Source organism: Lepisosteus platostomus, chromosome 5 (assembly GCF_059453375.1).
Source record: "Lepisosteus platostomus isolate fLepPlt1 chromosome 5, fLepPlt1.hap1, whole genome shotgun sequence".
NCBI classification, from domain to species: domain Eukaryota; kingdom Metazoa; phylum Chordata; class Actinopteri; order Semionotiformes; family Lepisosteidae; genus Lepisosteus; species Lepisosteus platostomus.
Genome location: NC_142615.1, coordinates 13,678,560 through 13,688,354, shown reverse-complemented (window position 1 = coordinate 13,688,354; position 9,795 = coordinate 13,678,560).

Genomic DNA, 9,795 nt, shown 5'->3' with positions numbered 1-9,795 from the left:
CACTTAATTCTGTCTTATTAACAACCATTGCCACTACAAGTGAAAGGCTGAAGTGAAATAGAGTGGGGACGAAGGCAGTGAAGATAGAGAACGTGGGAAGAAGAGAAAAACGCAAGGGAAAAACAGCAGCGTCATAAAAGAGGTGACGGAGCTGTCCTCTCTATAAGAAGGGTGCCAGTGAGCCCTGCTCTCGCTTACAGCCACACCCCCTTGAGCATGTCTGATCTCGGAAGCTGAACAGGGATGGGCCTGTTTAGTTCTTGGATGGGAGACTGCCTGGGAATACCAGGTGCTGTAAGCTTTTAAGCGCAGGAGGCGCCCTATCCCTGCTCGCTCGCTCACTGCCCTGTTCACACGTGCAGTGCGGCTTTTCCGTCTGTTTATTTGTCAGCTTTGGCGAGACACGGGTGCTTGTGTATCAGCGTGAGCGTTTTTATTCTGATCATGAACAGTTTTACAAGTCCGCAAAGGATCGAGGAAAGGTTTATCGCCAGCTGAAAAGAGACACAGCGCTTCGGCTGTGGAGAGTTGTTCGGCTGGTGTTCTGGGAGTCGCGTTTTTCAGAATTGTATTGAGATCGTTTTCCACAGAGCTCAGATGTCAAAGCACAGCAGCAGCTCTCCACAGCGATCCTCTATAGCGCCCTTTCTCCCGAAGCTCTGTCCTCATTGGAAGGAAGCAAGAGTGAAAGGCTGAAGTGAAATAGAGATGCAGCCATTCAAAATGAGCGTTGAAAACCCGCGGTACAGTAACCAACCCGCAGGGCACCGTAGGGCACCGCGGTAAGTGACTGGCTGGCCAAAGTGACTGACAGGGGCACTCGTGGTGCATTGGTTGGTAGTGAAAAGATTTAATCATTTAATGTCTTTACTGTGCACGTTTCAATCCGCTTAGTTTTGAATATTTATGTGGAATTTTACCACTAAAGGGAAATTTTAGTAGCTGAGCATAAAAAGAAGAGGAGCATAACGCATATGAAGGTCATAAACGATATTAATTTAGGAACATAAACATTACTGTATGTACATAAACTGTACTGTGTATGGCTGGTCTTGATAGTTTAAGGAAAAAATACACACCAGTCTTCCATTTCTCCCTAAACATTTTAAGCATGAAAGTTTTATGAAACGGTCCCCAAATATGTGATTGCTGTATAGAATGAATTTTAATTTTTAAAAATTATTTAACACGAAAATTAAGCTGTTTACATCTTCCGCCTGAGAACAGTCACCCGTTGCTACCCAACGCAGAAACATAGCCACTAACTAGCAAAGAGAGGACATTAGCTAGCCAATATGATAAAGAAATAAATGATTATTTTGTTTATTTCTTTTGCACATTTATTTGAACATTTCCATCGATTGTACAAGCACTTGGAAACTGTCCAATCCCTAGTTCATCAAGCATTTACCGGTCTGGCGCCTGTCTGTGTCTTCTAGGATATAATGCCAGCGAACTCTTGTTTTTATGTCCACTATAACTACGCTGGGCAAACGTTCCGAGGTCAAATTCTTCCAGCACGGGGGTACCTTTAAAGCGGAGACGATGGCACCGAAATTTTTTGGCGCGCCTTCTCTTTAAAGCCCTGGCCAAATATGAAGACAGTACGTACAGTTATAATTCAAACGGAATTAAAAACTACACATCCCAGTTACCATGGTGGTGCTTGTGATCATTGCGTTTAACCAACAAAACAGGGCGAAAAATCAGTCACATGACTTTGGGGCAGAGTTTCGAAAGCTTAACCTATCAGCAACAAAGCGAAATTTACACGATAGGCTACCTCAAACTGTCAGTTACAAGACTGTGTATGTCGCTTAAGCCACTCCTATTTGGCATTTTAGTTATGGAGGCGAGAAGACGCCCCCCCCTCTCTGGGTGTCTGATTTGCCGCCATCTTTAACTGTTCGGTGTCCGAATCGGAGTAGCTACGCATACGAAATAAAGTTAATCCCAACTACAAAACATATATTTTTGTGGTAAGAGGGCGCAAAACATCAGTATTTACTGCTATTAATTACTGTACGATTTATAGTTGAAATCTGAGCCTAGATATAAAGTTAGATATAAGGTTAAAATCTCGACAAAGCAAGGTAGGAAATGCAGAGAAAATAAATCCTTTCTGACATCTAAAATCAGTTTCGATCAAGGTCTCTAAAACGAACAAGAAAAAGAGGATTTTCGGAGGGCAATTACGCTGTGTTTATATAGAATAACTGATTTATGAGCAATCTAATTTCTTGTTCGTTTAAAACAGTGAAATGTCAGCTGCAAAAGATCGCACCAGAAACAGCACTATAACACTGTGTATAGTTCCATCCACACAGTGCTGAATTTGCATTAATTACGAATTACACAAATGTAATTATATCTTATTAATTTCTTGAGATATGTGATTCTTTTAATACAGTCTTTGCTGTGCTCTAGAGGATCCTTGTGATATTTCGAGCTCTGGTTGAATGATAAGTGTCGCAGTTTAAATCATTTTCGTAGTTAGAAATTATGGAACGCTCTGTTAAAAGCAAGGGAGTTTTTATGTCCGTTGCAGTTCTTTTGCAACATGAATATAATTTTATCGTTATTAATTACTTGAGATACGCGATTCCATATTATAGTCCCTTTTAATCAAATTCTAAAAGTATGCTTGTTGACTCTGGTATCACGTTAGTTAAAGACTTCGATGCTTAAAATGTTTAGGGAGAAATGGAATACTGGTGTGTATGTTTTCTTTAAAGTACCAAGACCAGCCATATACTGTATGTTTAAGTTCCAAAATTAATATAATTTATGGACTTCACACGCGTTGCAGTATGCTCCTATTCTTTTTATGCTCAGGCACTAAGATTTCCCTTCTGCTTTGTGTAAGGATGGAATCAAAAGCAATCTTAAGTGGTGAGAAAGCTGTGCTCAATGTATTTAAAGGACTTAAAAGTAAAAGGAGATGCTTCATATTGCTTGACTAATTTTAAAAACTAAGTTATAAATGTAGACGCTCCCTCGGTGCGCTGCTCTGGTACACCGGCTCTTACACAGTGCCTGTCGGCCGTAAGCGTTACAATATGCATACCCAACACTGCTTGTACCCATCTGTCATGCAAATAAAACACCTTGAATTGAATTGAGGGGAGAGGGGGGGAATACTAAAGCCAATACTGGCTCAATACCCTCAATGGGCTTTGACGTGCTAATGCGTTGGTTTAACAGTCCGGTCGTGGCAAGCTTCCAATGTCAACTCGACTCGATTGGAAGACAATGAACGTATTTTAGCCCTAAATGAATTAATAGCAAACATGGTTTACATAAAATACATTTTTCCAAGAAAGTTTATAATAATATGATCTATAGTTGAAATCTGAGCCTACTGTAAATATAAAGGAAAAGCATTTTCAGAGAGCAATCACGCTGTGTTCATGTAGAAAAAGCGATTAGGTTTATGAGCAATCTAATTACCTATTCGCTTAAAACGCTAAAATAAAGTTTATTTAGAGATGAATGATCAGTGTCGCAGTTTAAATAATTTTTGTAGGAGGGCTTGGACAGATTCCAAGTGCATTTTTGCAATTTACGTTGCATTGTCCAATGTTCTGTTGTAATACAGGCTAGAATACAGTTACAGTAGTCTAAGCTCTATCAGCCTATTTAAAATAATTTTTTTGAATCCCCGGCGGAACACACTCCATAGGAATCAGCGCTTTTATACAGTATATCGCCTTTAAACACATATATTTAAACACGCGTTTACGATTTAAATCAAAACGCGATTCAAATCAATATAAATGTATATTTTGTAACGCATAGGTGACTATTCATTGTTATTAAAAAGACTTAAATTCGATCATGTCGTGATATTTAGAAATATAAATTTGTTTGGTGTGAGTGAGGTTTTATTTAATCTCTGACCAAGGGAAATGTTTCATTTTTTCAAAGAAATGTTTGTTAAAAAATAAAGTCATAGTTCCATGAGATTCAATCACAGACCATGTGACATGGGAGTCAGGAAACTAACACACAGCGCCACCGGATTTAATAACACAACAAAAACGCTATAAAATAATGTGACTAGGCACAGAAAAAGTTTACAGCACAGTACAATAATAAATGCTGACCATGACTTTAGAAGCATAAATTACCTTACACTCAATTTAAACACAAGCTGTCTTTCTGTATGAACCTCTAAGCTGGTTCATACAGAAAATGTAGAAATGCATTAGCCTGATTATGATTAAAAAACACATAATTAAACACACGTTTGCGATTTAAATCAGAACACGATTTAAATCAATATAAATTATTATATTGTAACGCATACTGTCCAGCCTCCAATTCTCTATAAAAATTTACTCTGTTGCACACACACACAGAATAGAAGCAGGAACCGTTGTCAGAAGGGAAGAAGGTGACTATTCATTGTTATCAAAAATGACTTAGAATCGATCATGTTGCGATATTTTGAAATATAAAAGTCAATTGATTGTCCATAATATCGCTATTCTATTTTTTCGAAGAAATGTTTGTTAAAAGAAAGGTCCAGCACCAGCTGGATTCAAACACACAACTTGTGCTTTGTTAGTCACACACATAGACCAGTAGGCTACAAGACAACTCGCATGAACAGGGAGGCGAAACAGCCTTACACAGCCCTGTCGCAGTACGCGAATATAATCATACCGTTATTAAATTCTTTAGATACGCGATTCCATATTATATTCCCTTTTAATCAAATTCTAAAAGTATGCTTGTTGACTCCGGTATCATGTTAGTTAAAGACTTAAAATGTTTAGGGAGAAATGGAATACTGGTGTGTCTTTTTTTCTTTAAAGTACCAAGACCAGCTATATACTGTATGTTTATGTTCCAAAATTAATATCGTTTATGGCCTTCACACGCGTTGCAGTATGCTCCTATTCTTTTTATGCTCAGCTACTAAGATTTCCCTTCAGTGGTAAAATTAGATATGAATATTCAATACTTAAACGGGCACAGTTAAGACATTAAATATACATATACATACTGTATACAGTACAGTTTTCATACAGTAATATGTTTATGTTCCTAAATCAATCTCTTTTATGAGCATGTGAAAGGCATGGTGAATCACTGTACTTTGCATGATTGGAAACAAATGTGTGATTGCGAAATCCTGTGGTGTTACTTTTACAAAGACGGTCAATGAAAAAAAGAATGTTGACCAGGGCAATACTTTGAGTTTACACTTACAGCTTGTCCAAGGTCATTCATTATTAATACTATTAGTAATATCTTCGTTAAAGACTGATGGCCACAGCTCAAACATGAGAGGTTGAGCTTTATTAGCTCCACCTTGCGGAAATTCCGGATACTATTATTTTGCTTGTCGTATTATAGGAGAATTTACGGTAACTCGCGGTATTTACCGGTAACTTGCGGTATTTACCGGTAGCTTGCGGTAGACTGCGTACAGCGTACCGGAAATTAATGCGGTATCACCCGCGCATTTTGAATGGCTGCATCTGTATATGTTTCTAGGTTTATATTATGCATTTCATACGGTCAAATTACTTTTGAGCAACTAATAAGAAGCGCGAAACGGTATGCGTTTTAGTTTCGTTTTGTGCTGGAACCCGTGGATTGATTAGAGATATCAAGTACATACAAGTCATTTTTTAAATGTTGTAGTTCGTCTTGAAAAAATGTTACGAGTACATCATCTATCAACAATTAAACAGGTTCTGTTTCCATATTGCGGATTTTGGTTAGGTACAGTATTATCAAATCCAGTGGCGCTGTGTGTTACTTTACTGAGTCCCAATCTGTGATTGAAACCTGTAAAACCGGTTTAATTTGTCTCAGCCAGCACTCTTCAGGTGTGAGGGTCTTCTGCTCAGAACGAAACGCTAAAATGTTTGTGTATATTCTAATGGTAGTGGGGGCAGGGTGTGTGGGAACAGGTTTGTTCTTCACACCTGAAACATTTTCTCTGAAAGGATTTTCTTCGCAGTTTAACCGATCTTGTTACAGCTTGTTACAGTTTACTATTATTAACCATATTAATTTTAAGTGCTTAATGTAAAATGTTGTAAAAATATATTTTCATTGTTAAAATATACATTAATATACATAAAGTCTGACTATCATATAATAGGTTAAATACAAAACGTAAGAAAAAATAGGGTTAAATATAATTCAAAATATTTTGCTAACAATGTTAGCTGTTTATGAATAATAAAATGTATTAACTAAGGAGTAGGATGGCACAGTTGTTAGTATGCTTTTTGTTTTTTTCTTTTTCATAAATACAACAGTAGTACCTGATGTCTCAGTGGCTTTCAAAATTAAATTATGCATGCAAACCTGTGAACTAGAAAGATAACTAAGATTTTAATACTAATTAAATGACCGTGGGCACTTTCCACCCCCTCTACATTCTCAGAGTAGAACAGACTAACCTTCTAATGAAAGACGGTCCACCCCCCACGGACAGGAAAAGTGCCCACAGGCACTTAAACTTAATATGGTCAGTAACAGTAAACAGTAACATGGTCAGAAGGAGCACGTACAAACGTTTTCGAAATAACCACATGTAAGACTCTGATGCTTAAAATGTTAAGGGAGAAAGTGGAATACTGGTGTGTATTTTTTCTTTAAACTACCAATACCAGCCATATACAGTCTGTAACGTAGGGATTTCTATATGTCTTTATTTAGTGTTTACATTAGTGACAAAGGCTAAGCTTTTAGCTTCAGTAACGTGTACATATCTCCCCTTTTTATAAAACGACTTGGTTGAAAACTGTTCCAGAGCCACTGTTGTTTCATCAGTGAAAAGTACATCATGAAATGCCTCTCCCTGTTCAATCCACTGGAAAAAAGAAAAGGAGCATAAAGCTTCTGATGGTCATAAACGATATTCATTTAGGAGCAGCATCAGAGGTATGTTTTTAACTGCACTGCAGTGGAGAGAATACCATAGTGTGTTTTTTTTTTAATCCCTGGCGGAAACTGGCTTCCAGAAGAATCAGTATGGCTCAGAGATTAAATAAAACTTCACAGACATTAACGAAGAGCATAACGCGTGTACTGTATACATTGCAAGTACAACCCAACTCTCTGCAGGAGTGCTGGCTGTGACGAATTGAACCGGTTTCTCGGGTATTTTCAAAGTAGGAGGCGAGATTTCCAGCGAAAGACAACCCCCCCTCAAAAACCCAGTAAATACAGTACTTACTAGTTAAAGGCTAGGCTCCCGACTACGGCGAAAGGAACCCTTCTTTCATTAGAAGACAATGAACATATTTTAGCCCTGAATGAATTAATAGCAAACATGGTTTACATAAAAGACATTTTTCCAAGAAAGTTTAGCCTTTGTCACTAATGAAACCACTAAATAAAGACATAAATATAAAAATCTTAAGATTTTTAAAATACATGACTTTGCTAAAATTTATTTGAAAATAAAAACAATTACAACCGCCAGGGGAGAGAGAGAACAGGGGAGGGATGTTGGTTTTGCATAAGGGGCGGGGCTATGGAAATTAGGTATGTTTGTGTAGTTACATGTTCTGGCTGTTTGTGAATTATCGTTGTTGAGTATGGAGTGTTGAGGTATTGATTTTGTGTAATGCTTTATGTTGAAAATTGAGGTGGATTTTGTTTATGATAAACAGGATAAACTGGGATGGGAGGAAGGTTTGGTTTTGCATAAGGGGCGGGATTATGATAATTGGAGGACTTTGCGAGTGTAAAATGGTTTGATTATTTGATTTTGTATTGTGGTTGTTATCTATGTTTTTGGTTGGTATTATGTTTATATGGTTGTTTTTGTTGGTTGGTTGTTATTATGGTTATTAATAATACGATCTATAGTTGAAATCTGAGCCTAAATAAAAAGAAAAAGCAAGTGATTAGGTTTATGAGCAATCTAATTACTTATTCGTTTAAAACGCTATATAAAATAAAGTTTATTATTAATTTGCTGGACAGAGCGGTGAACATTATTATGCATAAGACAAAGATAACGATCCTGATCAATTTAGAAATCTGTGTACGCTGTAAGGTTTTTACTTCTTAAACTTTTAAAATACACGTTTTGAATAGAAAGAAATCCTCTTCCTGGTATAGCAAACCAGCACGTCTTTTTTCTCCAATCAGAGGGGTGTCAGATGGTGTCAGCCAATCACCATTCTGCGTTGGGTAGCAACGGGTGACTGTTCTCAGGCGGAAGATGTAAACAGCTTAATGTTCGTGTTAAATATTTTTTTTAAATTAAAATTCATTCTATACAGCAATCGCATATTTGGGTACCGTTTCATAAAACTTTCATGCTTAAAATGTGTAGGGAGAAATGGAAGACTGGTGTGTATTTTTTCTTTAAACTACCAAGACCAGCCATACACAGTACAGTTTACATACATACAGTAATGTTTATGTTCCTAAATTAATATCGTTTATGACCTTCAGATGCGTTATGCTCCTCTTCTTTTTATGCTCAGCTACTAAAATTTCCCTTTAGTGGTAAAATCCATATAAATATTCAAAACTAAGCAGATTAAAATGTGCACAGTAAAGACATTAAATGATTAAATCTTTGCACTACCAACCAATGCACCACGAGTGCCCCTGTCGGGTCATTTTGGCCAGCCAATCACTTGCCCTGCAGTACCCTCCGGTGCCCCGCGGTGGCTTGTGGGTAGGTTACCGTACCGCGGGTTTTTACCGCGCATTTTGAATGGCTGCATCTGTACGTGAGCAGTACTTAAGCACTGTAGTATCGGTGTTAAGACATACCTCTCAAATACTGTAAATCAAGTTAAAAATATCTCAAGACCGATTCTGGTCGTAATGAAACCATGTTTCGTGTATGTTTTCTTTTTCATCTTGAAATAACTCATTTCTAAATACCTTTTTCACTGTTAACATCTTGTAGCAACTTTGCGACAAAATATACACTCTGACAGTTCATCCTGCTACCAACATTAAATAAAACAAATCTTAAGATTTCTATATTTATGTCTTTATTTAGTGGTTTCATTCGAAGCTTACAATGTTTAGGGACATTTTTTTCTTTAAAGTACCGAGACCAGCCATATACTGTATGTTTATGTTAAGATTTCCCTTCAGTGGTAAAATTAGATATGAATTTTCAATACTTAAACGGGCACAGTTAAGACATTAAATATACATATACATATTGTATACAGTACAGTTTGCATACGGTAATATGTTTATGTTACGCGATTAAAAAATAAATAAATAAAACTGAAAGGTCCAGCACCAGCTGGATTTGAACACACAACCTGCCAGTTGGTAGTCACGCACCTAGACCAGTAGGCTACAAGACAGCTCGCATAAGCAGGCAGGCGAAACAGCCCTACACAGCCCTGCCGCAGTACACGGATATAATCATACCGTTATTAAATTCTTGAGATACGCGATTCCATATTATATTCCCTTTTAATCAAATTCTAAAAGTATGCTTGTTGACTCCGGTATCACGTTAGTTAAAGACTTCGAAGCTTACAATGTTTAGGGAGAAATGGAATACTGGTGTGTATTTTTTTCTTTTCATGATAGGTGTCGCATTTTAAATCATTTTCGTAGTTAGAAATTATGAAACGCCCTGTTAAAAGCAAGGAAGTTTTTATGCCCGTTGAAGTAAAACAAAATGCCTGACAAAGTATGGCTTGGACAGATTCCAAGTGCTTGTACAAATGTGCTAAAGAAATTATACTTTGAGTATACAGCTTGTCCAAAGTCATCCATTATTAATACTATTAGTAATATCTTCAGTAAAGGCTTTGATGCATAAATATTTCTGAT